Source organism: Euphorbia lathyris, chromosome 4 (genome assembly GCF_963576675.1).
Source record: "Euphorbia lathyris chromosome 4, ddEupLath1.1, whole genome shotgun sequence".
Taxonomy (NCBI): Eukaryota; Viridiplantae; Streptophyta; class Magnoliopsida; order Malpighiales; family Euphorbiaceae; genus Euphorbia; species Euphorbia lathyris.
Window position 1 is genome coordinate 26,513,020 of NC_088913.1, and position 11,209 is coordinate 26,524,228.

The following is an 11,209-nucleotide window of genomic DNA, read 5'->3' on the forward strand; positions in this document are numbered from 1 at the left end:
CCTAAAGATAGCCCGGATGGCGGCGGTAATCGCGTGTTCCTACACAATAGTCAATTATCAATATCAAAACAAGTAATAAACATTAACACGTAAAGGGAAATAGAGATTATGAATCATAAATTATAAATATGGAAAGCGTATAGATGAAATACAACCAAGCCTAGTACATAGGAAGAGTACAAGCTAATTAGCAAGTAAAAGGGAGAATCCGCCCTTGGAACTAGCTAACCGGACTCAAAGCCGTCTCCTAGGTCGTGGAGGTGGAACTCTCGAGCTTGGTGATGAATGATGGAGCGGAACTTCGATGGAACGCCGGAACAATCGAACAAGCTCTCGAGGGGGAGAGTTCAACTACAAAATCTGAATCTAAGTTACAAGGAAAGAAAAGAGTATAGTATAGCTCTCTAGTATGCAATTGGTGTCTAATGAAGTTCAAAAGCTATCTATTTATGGACATCAAGCAAGGGCAAGTTGGTAATTTCACAAAGCACAAGCATGAGGCAACATTATTTGGTGCAGAAATCCCATGATACGCCCCGCGTAAGGTGGTTTACGCCCCGCGTAGGTGCCCATTCCGTCAGAAATCTCCTGCATGTGGACCAATTCCGTGTCTAATTGTTCCCAAACACGCCCTGCGTAGCTGAAGTACGCCCCGCGTGTTTGAATTTCTGAAGTTTTATTGCTAGAATTGGAGTATTTACGCCGTGCGTAGATGAAGTACGCCCCGCGTAAATGTGTCTCTGATCTTTTTACGTTGAAGAACTGCCTTATACGCCCCACGTATATAATGATACGCCCCGCGTATGGATAGTTGACTCTGGGAGACAATGCAGTCTGACTTTCAGGATTAGGCCAATTATTGCCGACATGTGTCATACGCCCCGCGTAAAATGGCATACGCCCCGCGTATGCTGAGTCAGTCCCACATGGTGCCTGCGGATAAGGCAATTATTTCTGGCATCATGTTTCACGCCCCGCGTAAGGGTTACTACGCCCCGCGTATGAAGTGGGTTTTTGCTCTTTTCTTGTACCTGAAATACAACACTTGAGAGCCGAGTTAGCTTGACGTTTTTATTTCCTAAACTAATCAAAAAACGAAGGAATTAAACTAAAAGTACGAGATTTATTTTTATTTCTTTATTTATTCAAAATACTTTATTTTTGCAATTAAACTTATTTATTTTATCCAAAATTATCCCGTAAATCACGCTAAAAGATAGGGGTAAAATACCCATATCACCGCGCGCGCAGCCCGGCTTCGGCCCCCGACCCGAATCCCACTTGATTTTAATTGTTAAAATAGGCTTGAATTTAATTTGTATATATATATATATATATATATATATATATATATATATATATATATATATATGTTTCAGAAATTAATAGTTTTCTGTTTTGATTATCGAATGAAAATTCGTTTAAAAGTTTGTTTTTACCAAGTTGTAAATCAAAGCGTTAAATGAATTGAAATCAATATAATTGGGACGTGCATAATTGACGTTTTATATGGTTATATTAATCTAAGGATTAATATAAAGATATAAAACGATTAGAAGTAAAATTGGATGAAAGTTAATTTGAAAAGTTAATGTGATTAACCTAAATATTACATAAGACGGTTATGTAATCAACCAATTAAATTTATTTAATTGAGTCTTTGCATGTTTGGAGTTATGGACATATTTGGACCCTCTTTTAGTCTTTTGGTATTTTTGAAATAGGGCATGCGCGTCCTGCCTTTCTACTATCTATTGTAATTTCTCCTCTCATCTAATTCTCTTCAATTCAGTTGAAGTTTTCTTATAGTAGTATAGAAATTAATATGTAATTTCAAGGCGCCATGGAGAAGACGGAGGACCTAAAGAGAAATATGTAATAGTTAGTATTTCCTTAGGTTTGCCCTTTTATTCCGTATTTATGGCATTTTCTGTGTTTTCAGGTGTTTTTAGGCCTATTTGAGCATTCCCGAACCAGACCGAGCCTTTTGGAGCAATTCTGGACAATTCAGGGACCGTCGGAGCACTTTTGGGACTCGCCAGGGACCATTAGAGCATATTTCGGAAGCCCAGTGAGCAAAACGGATAAAAACCAGAGTTCTGCCCCATTTTGGCACTTGTCTCGACGAGACACAAAAGCGTCTCGGCGAGACAAGGCCTGTCTCGACGAGACACATAAGTGTCTCGACGAGACAGGTCCTCGTCTCGACGAGACACTTCCTGTCTCGACGAGACGAGGCGTGAGAGGCGCAAAAACGCCTCTCCCTTGCTGGAATGTCGAACTATTATGCCCAAAAAGCCCCTGTTAATATAGAAAACGACCTTTGTACCCCCGGAGACACTAGGGTTTCGCCCTATCTCTATAAATAGGGAGCTCCTCTCAGTTATTCGGGGACGGATTCATTAGGAGCCGCCATAATGTAGAAGTTTTAGCTTTTTATTTCCTTGCTTTCTAGATTAGGTTTAATTCCTTTTTATTTTATTTTATTCAAGAACAATTGATGGGAGAAGTTCCGCATCTTCTATTTTTGTAATCAGAATCGGCAAAACGGGTTCTAGATTTCTCTCTTTGGGTTTTTCGTGTCGTCTCGTCGAGACACCTGGCTGTCTCGACGAGACACATAAAAAAAAAATTCTGGAAAAAAAAAAAATTCAATCTCGTCTCGGCGAGACACTGTTCATCTCGCCGAGACGGACACAAAAAAAAAATTTTAAAAATTTTAAAAAAAAAAAAAATTTAAACGTTTTTTTTTTCCTTTTTCTTTTCTGTTGCTTTCTTTATTCTTATGTTTTTTTTCTTTTTTTTTTCTTCTATTGGCAGAACCGTCTAATCGAAATACTCACCGACGCTGGTTTGATTTTTAGGATTGCAGCTTGGATTGAAAATTTAGCATCGAAAATTCGGGGTTGGATTGACAAGCCACCCCTGATGGAGTTTTTCTATCCTATTTTTTTCTGCACTTTATGTTTTACTTTTATGTAATGATGGAAGTAAATGCATGTTGTAAGTGTGAGGGGAAATACTAGGATATGACGATTTTTGATTCTGCCATTTGAATGTTTTTAATTTCTTTTTGTTTTTCTATATTAGGTTTCATGTTTTAGTTTTAATTTTAGGATTTTATGCTTTTTGTTTTTGTTTACTTTTTAATTCTAGGAATAAACAGAATCTTAGGCAGTTGAATTTGATACATTTAGCTATCCCGCAATACAGTTGACAATGCGCTTAAAAATTTGCACATTCTAAATGAAATTTATGCATGCGAAAAATCTTGAACAACGTTTGAGTCTCCAAAGAGTATTACTTGCCTAAAATTGACATGGAAGGGAACGTCAGTTGAGGGTAGGATTGATACCAATAACCCTTAAATTGTGAGTTAGAGCCAGAAAGATCAATATTTTAGACTCATGATTAGGAACAATTGATCTCTTAGGTGTGGGATTACATTTATTGTCTTTGTGCTCATAGGAATTGCATCCAATACTGGTTGAATTTTGTGTTTCTATTAAACTTGAAATGATTAGGCAACCTAGGTATAGCCCTTTGTGAAATTTAGCCTATTTCTTTGTTTAGCCAAAATCCCTTAACAATTCCACTAGATAAGCCCCTTTGAGCCTTTTACCCCTTTCTTTGATCAACCCTGTTACAAACCTTAGCCTTCTTAAATACCATTTCTCACCTAAGTTAATTGACTCAATTTAGTTTTGATAAATCCTTAGACACACATCTCCTTCAAATTCTCGCTAGCAATCATTAAAAGGTTGTAATTTTAATAGAAGAAGCAACCTTTACCCAATTGAATTTCACTCTTTTTCCCCTCTATTAAAAAAAATGGTTAAAAACCAAATCAAAAAATAAATAAAAAAATAAAATAAAATAAAATAAAATAGAGGAAAGGATAAAAGACGTGTGTCTATTTTTAGTTGCTTCTCGAATACTTCATTGCCTCACAAACACAACCTTGAGCTTAAACCTTTTTATACATAGCAGATAACGTGTCCCTTTTGGATTCTGACTTGCTTGAGGACAAGCAAGATTTTAAGTGTGGGGAGGTGGTTTATAGCTCCCCAATGCTAAAAATATGTCCTTTTTGCAAAAAAATTTAACTATTTTGAGTCATTAACTTTTTGCCTAAAATTCCCTTTTTCCTACCCTAACCTTCAGCCCACGTTACAACCCTTAAAGACCTATGATTTTGTTTAATTTTAATCCATTAATTTTGACCGGATGGATGATGCAATCCCAACGTGACCACTTTGTGCAATTAAATGTAGAGCGTTTATAAAAAAAAAAAAATTTCCCAAACACTTGAGCGTTAGAGTGACCACTTGTGACCTATCAATTTTAGTTCTTTTCTTTCGTTTTCATGAAGTGTTGATCGATAAAACCAAATTAATCAGTTTTGGAGACTCGTCTGAGGTTCATTATGTTTTTAATTGCAAAATGAGTAGTCTGAACTGTTGTGAATAATAAAGTGTAGAAGATTCTTGTTTTTGTAAGGGAGCTATTTGTTGATTTTTCTCTGCTTTAGATTCTGTCTTGCTTGAGGACAAGCAAGATTCAAGTGTGGGGAGGTTGATAGCTCCCATTTGTATAGGTTTTTAGGCCCCTTTTAGCTTCATTTTGCTTTATTTCCTTTTAATTTCAGTAGCGTTTTATTATCTTTTAGTTTAAATTAGCAATTTCCCTTATTTTTGGCATTTTCGGTGTTTTCAGGGATCTTCAGGGACTTTTCGTGCATTTCCGAACCAGACCAAAGCCCATTGGGGAATTATCGGACTTTTCAGGGACCATCAGAGCACTTTTGGGATTCATCAAGGACCATTAGAGCATCTTTCGGAAGCCCATGGACTCAAAAGGATAAAAACCGGAGTTTATGTTGAAACACCTTTCCACAGGATTTTGATTTGACAAAATTAATTAAGTGAAATTAAATATTCTACAACACACTAAGTTTAAATGCTTTGATTTATTGTTACTAATGTGTTTGTTCAATGTTGAGTTTATAATTTATTATAAGACATAAATATCATAAGGCTCAAGCCCTATATGGAAGTCAAGGCCCAAGTCAAACAAGCCCAAGATCACTCAGCCCGCGTATTTCAAAACGCTGCCGTTGAAGTGATGAAACGCATGCTGAGCAAAGAAGGATCCAGAAGATCCACGTAGACAACTTCGGCTAGAAGCTGCTGAGCTGTCTCGACAAAACGTACAAGACAGCCGCTGACCACAAGACAGCTTCCAGACAAAGTATTTTCTCTTTTAGTAAAGATCAGAAGACGCAGCAAGCTGTCTGGTTGACGTTACCTAAAATGGAGGAACATACTGTCACACTGACCGAAGAACAGAAGATGCTGGAATCTGATTGGCCAAGAGAACTGCTGACAGACTGAGTGAAAACGACCTGTAGCCGTTTCCCTCCAACGGTTATTTCGAAATTCGAAATAACCAGAAGCTCTCACAGCTCTCTATAAATAGAGCATTCAGAATCCACATTCAACAGAGAACTTTGAGCAAAAGCCGTTACGCTGACCAAACGTGTATAAAAGTTCTCCATCAAAAGCAAAGCAAATTCTTACACTACAAGCTTATTCATTTGTGTAAAAGTCTAGAGTGATTGATCCTCAATCATCTAAGGTGTTCTAGCAATTGTTGTTTAGGACAAATCTTAATCATTTCTAGGAATAGAAAGGAGAAGCTAAGTACTCGGTTTTAGTACTTAGTGAATTAGAATAGAAGTGAGTAGAGGTATAGAGGAATGTACTCTTGTTATACTCAGCTTCTGACTTGTAAAGGGTTTTCGAGTCTCTACCTTTAAAGAGCTCAGTAGTGAATTGGAAATCTCGGAACGTGTTCCGGGGACAGGACGTAGGCTTAGAAGAAGCCGAACCTGGATAACTTCGCTGAGTGAAGTATTTCTAACCCTTAACTCCTTAATATATTGCTTGCTTAAAACAAACTAAAACTGACCAAGTAAAAGAGGTCAAGCTGAGTTGTACGCTACCAACGAGTTAGTTCAGGAATAGACTCTAAGTGCTATTTCCTGACCTAAGCAACGAAGCTGACCTAGTCACTAGTTGACTAAGCCAGTGTCTTGCTGATTGCTAAGTGCCGCTGTTATATAATCTTTTCTCAAAGGAAAGAAATCTGCCCTAATCATTTTAAAAAAGTAAAATAGTTCCTAACCCCCCCTTGGAACTATATTTGCAACCTTACAAGGGACCAACAAGTGGTATCAGAGCTTAAAAGCTCATTACTAAAGGTCTAACAACCTTGAGTTGATCCATACCATGGGTGAAAACAGCACTCGGTTTCTCCCTGGAAACCAGACAACTCAGATATTACCTGAGGGGCTGTCCATTACTAGGCCTCCCCTATTCTTCGGGTCAAACTATACCTTTTGGAAGAATAGGATGAAGAACTGCATTCAAGCTACAAACATGAGTGCCTGGCTATCTATAGTCCAAGGCCCGTTTGTACCTGTGAAAGTTGTTGCTGGCCAGTCAGTTGTTAAAGCTGAGATTGAATGGACAGAGGATGATCTCAAGAAGCTACAAAATCATGCTTCGGCTATAAATATGCTTCATTGTGCACTGGATGCTGCAGAGTACAACAAAATATCAGGTTGTGAGTCAGCACAGGAGATCTGGAAGAAGCTGGAGGTGACCTACGAAGGAACCAACAAGGTGAAGGAGTCCAAGGTCAACCAGCAAATGAGATTGTATGAGCTGTTCGAAATGAACAATGATGAGGGGATTTCTGAGATGAATGCAAGATTCACCAACATCATAAATGAGCTCAAAAGACTTGGAAAAATCTTCACTGAGGAAGAACAAGTCAAGAAGATACTCAGAAGTCTTCCTAAGGACTGGCAAGCCAAGAAGACAGCCGTTGAAGAAGCTCAGGATTTAACCACCTATAAATATGATGAACTCATAGGCTCACTGCTGACCCATGAGATATCCATGAAGAATTTCGAGGTGAAGGAAAAATCTGAAGACAATAAGCAAAAATCACTTGTCATGAAAGCTGACTCAACTGATGATGGCTCAACTGACGATGAGGAGATGGCTATGTTCACGAGGAAAATGAATAGGCTGTTCAAAAGAAATGACAAATACTCCAAAAAGCCTTATAGAAAATTTGACAAGTATAAGGCTGACTCAAGTGACAGCAAATTCAAGAAGGATAGCTCAAAGCCCATTACATGCTTTGAGTGCCATCAAACCGGACAGATCAAGTCAAGCTGCCCAACTCTGAGGAATGACAAAAAGAATGGGAAGAAGACAACGGTGGCAACATGGAGTGACAGTGATGATTCTTCATCAACTGAAGCTGAGGCCACAGAGTCAGCAAAGATATGTTTCATGGCTGACGAACTTGCTGAACCATGTATTTCTGAGCATGCTGACCAATCTGATGAGTCAGATAATGAAAAGCAATCTAATGAGGTAATCTCACTCTCTCAACTCAGAAATGAAATGGGTAATGCCCTGAGTGATCTTTATACACTTGTCAAAAAGTGTAACAAGAAGATTAAGTCACTCAGCCGGCGCTGTGATGAGGTGGAAGAGGTCAAACTGAGTGACCTCAGATACCTTCTTCAAGACAACTCAGTTTTACATGAAAATATGAAAACCATTCATGAGTCTGTCAGAAACTGAGGAAGGATGTCACAACCATTCAGAACCAATTAAAGGTTCCAAACAAAAACAATTTTCCTCTGAGAACTCAGTATCAAGGTACTCAGTACCAAGGTACTCATCAGAGTCGAAATCCCCAGCGAAGAGTCCAGTGTGAATTTTATGGGAAGTTAGGACACACCACTAAGGTGTGCTGGCACGCTCAGCACTGGGGTGCTGACAAGTCAGTAAAGAATCCTAAACAAAAAGTCAGTTGTGACTTCTGTGGAAAAAGTGGCCATACTATCAATATATGTCGCCACAAAATAAAATATGATGCTTTACCTGTTGAACCTAACAAGTCAGGACCCAAAAAGAATTGGGTACCTAAAGGAAACTGATCACAATGCAGGTAAGCCTGAGATGTGCCGAGAAGTCAAAAATGTGGTATATTGACAGCGCATGCTCAAGGCATATGACGGGTGATAAAACTCAATTCATCACGTTTGAACGTAAACGAGGAGGAAGCGTAAGTTTTGGAGACAACAGAAAGGGTAAGATAGTAGGATCAGGCACCGTTGGAGGTAATCCCACTATTGAATCTGTCTCCCTAGTCAGCGGACTCAAATATAACTTACTCAGCGTAGCTCAGCTATGCGATAATGGGAGAAAAGTTATATTTGATGATACTGGATGTAAAATATATGAGGGAAAAACAAATGAGTTAATCTTAACTGCCCCTCGGATAGACAATGTCTTCATGCTGAACCTAGAAAAGAAGTTTTCAAAAACTGTATGCTTAGTCACAAAGGAAGAAAATTCCTGGCTATGGCACAGGAGACTTGGTCATGTAAGCATGGACCTCCTGGCCAAATTAGCAAGAAAGCAATTGGTTGAGGGACTGCCTGAACTTAAATTTCAAAAAATCAACTATGCCATGCTTGCCAAGCTGGAAAACAAACCAAACAATCTTTTCATAGTAAAAACATTGTCTCAACTAAACGTCCGTTAGAGTTACTACACTTGGATCTCTTTGGTCCAGTCCAGCCGCTGAGTCTGGGTGGAAGAAGATTTTCCTTGGTCATTGTAGATGACTTCTCTCGGTATACGTGGGTTATCTTGCTGACCAGCAAGGATGAGACCTTTGAGACATTTTCAAACTTGGTTAGAAAAATTGAAAATGAGAAAGACCTAAAATTAGCTCATATCCGTAGTGATAACGGTGGAGAATTCAAAAACCAAAAGTTTGTTGAATTCTGTGAAGCCAGCGGCATTGACCACAACTTCTCTGCTCCTAGAACGCCTCAGCAAAATGGGGTTGTTGAAAGGAAGAACAGAACTCTGGTTGAGATTGCCAGGACAATGCTGGATGAGCATAGGCTTCCAAAGTATTTTTGGGGAGAAGCTGTTAACACAGCATGCTATATTCTGAATAGGGCTCTAGTTAGACCTATACTTAAGAAAACCCCCTATGAACTTTGGAAAGGACGAAAGCCCAACATTGGATACTTTCGTGCCTTTAGCTGTAGATGTTTTATTTTAAATACCAAAGATAGCTTAGCCAAATTTGATTCAAAAGCTGATGAGGCTATCTTTCTAGACTACTCAACAAACAGCAAAGCATACAGAGTTTTTAATAAGAGAACTCAAGTATTAGAAGAATCTATACATGTGCAATTCGATGAAACTGACCCTGCAGGAAGATACCAGCCGCTGATAGAAGATGAACCAAACTCAGCACCTGCTGATCAAGAACCAGCTACTGAGGCCTTCACAAAACGGCTGACCAAGAGTAAGAGTGAACCTAAAATTACTTTCACTAACCCATCTACTTCTGCAGAGAATGTTGAAACACAAATAGAACAAGACACGAATCTACCCAAGGAGATAAGAGTCCCAAGAGGGCATTCAGAAAATGCAATTCTTGACTCAGCTGGAAATATGCTGATGACAAGGAATCAACTAAGGAAGTATCTCGGCAATGTAGCTTTCGTCTCAGTTCAGGAGCCGAAGAACTTTGCCGAAGCTGAGCATGACGAATTCTGGATGAATGCCATGCAAGAGGAACTCAACCAATTCAGGAGGAATAATGTATGGGAGCTAGTGCCACATCCAAGGAGCCAAAAGACCATTGGAACGAGATGGGTCTTCAGGAACAAGCTGGATGAACAAGGAAACGTAGTCAGAAACAAGGCAAGACTTGTAGCTCAGGGCTACAGTCAGCAAGAAGGTATTGACTACGGTGAGACCTTTGCCCCAGTGGCAAGGCTAGAAGCAATTAGGATTTTATGTGCATATGCATCTTATATGAATTTTAAACTGTTTCAAATGGATGTTAAAAGTGCATTTCTTAATGGAGTAATAAACGAGGAGGTCTATGTCAATCAGCCTCCAGGGTTTGAGGATTCTAAGTTCCCAAACCACGTTTACAAACTCAAAAAGGCTCTGTATGGTCTCAAGCAAGCACCACGTGCTTGGTATGAGAGGCTGACCAACTTCTTACTGACTAGAAATTATGTCAGAGGTCAAGCTGATACAACCTTATTCATTAAGAGAAAGGGTAAAGATACCCTGCTGGCACAAATTTATGTAGATGACATCATATTTGGTGCTACTAATGAATCTATGTGCAAGGAATTTAGCAAGCAAATGCAGACTGAATTCGAAATGTCAATGATGGGAGAACTCAACTTCTTCCTTGGACTTCAAATTAAACAAGGAAAGAATGGCATATTCATCAGTCAAGCTAAATATGCCAAGGAGATATTGAAGAAATATGAACTAGAACATTGTAAGCCAATATCCACTCCTATGGGCACTGACACTGTCCTCTGTGCTGATGAGAATGGTAAGTCAGTAGACAGCAAGTTGTACCGAGGTATGATTGGCTCTTTACTTTACTTAACAGCAAGTAGGCTGGACATTCAGTTCTCAGTATGTTATTGTGCTAGATATCAGGCTAACCCTAAGGAATCCCATTACATAGCTGTAAAAAGGATCCTTAGATATTTGCAAAGCTCAGTAAATGCAGGTTTGTGGTATCCACATACTCATGACTTTACACTCATTGGATACACTGACGCTGCCTATGGACGGGACAAGCTCGAAAGAAAAAGCACCTCTGGAGGATGCCATTTCCTAGGAAGCTGTCTTGTATCTTGGTTCAGCAAGAAGCAGGCGTCAGTAGCCCTGTCCACAACTGAAGCTGAGTACATTACTGCTGGAAGCTGTGTTGCTCAAGTCCTATGGATTAAGCAACAGCTTGAAGATTATGGTGTTCAAACAAAGACAATTGAAGTCAAATGCGACAACAAAAGTGCAATTGACCTCTCAAAGAACCCAATTCAGCATAGCAGGATGAAGCATGTCAGCATAAGACATCACTTCATCAGAGATCATGTACTCAAGAAAGAAATTAAGCTGACTTATGTGCCAACAGATGAGCAGCTTGCTGATATCTTTACAAAGCCTCTAGCACGAGAGCAATTCAGCATACTGAGAGAAGCCATTGGTATGTTTAATCCACTGTCTTAAAATTCCTAAGTAAAAATGTGATATGATGCATGCTGAATGAGTGATACCATGCT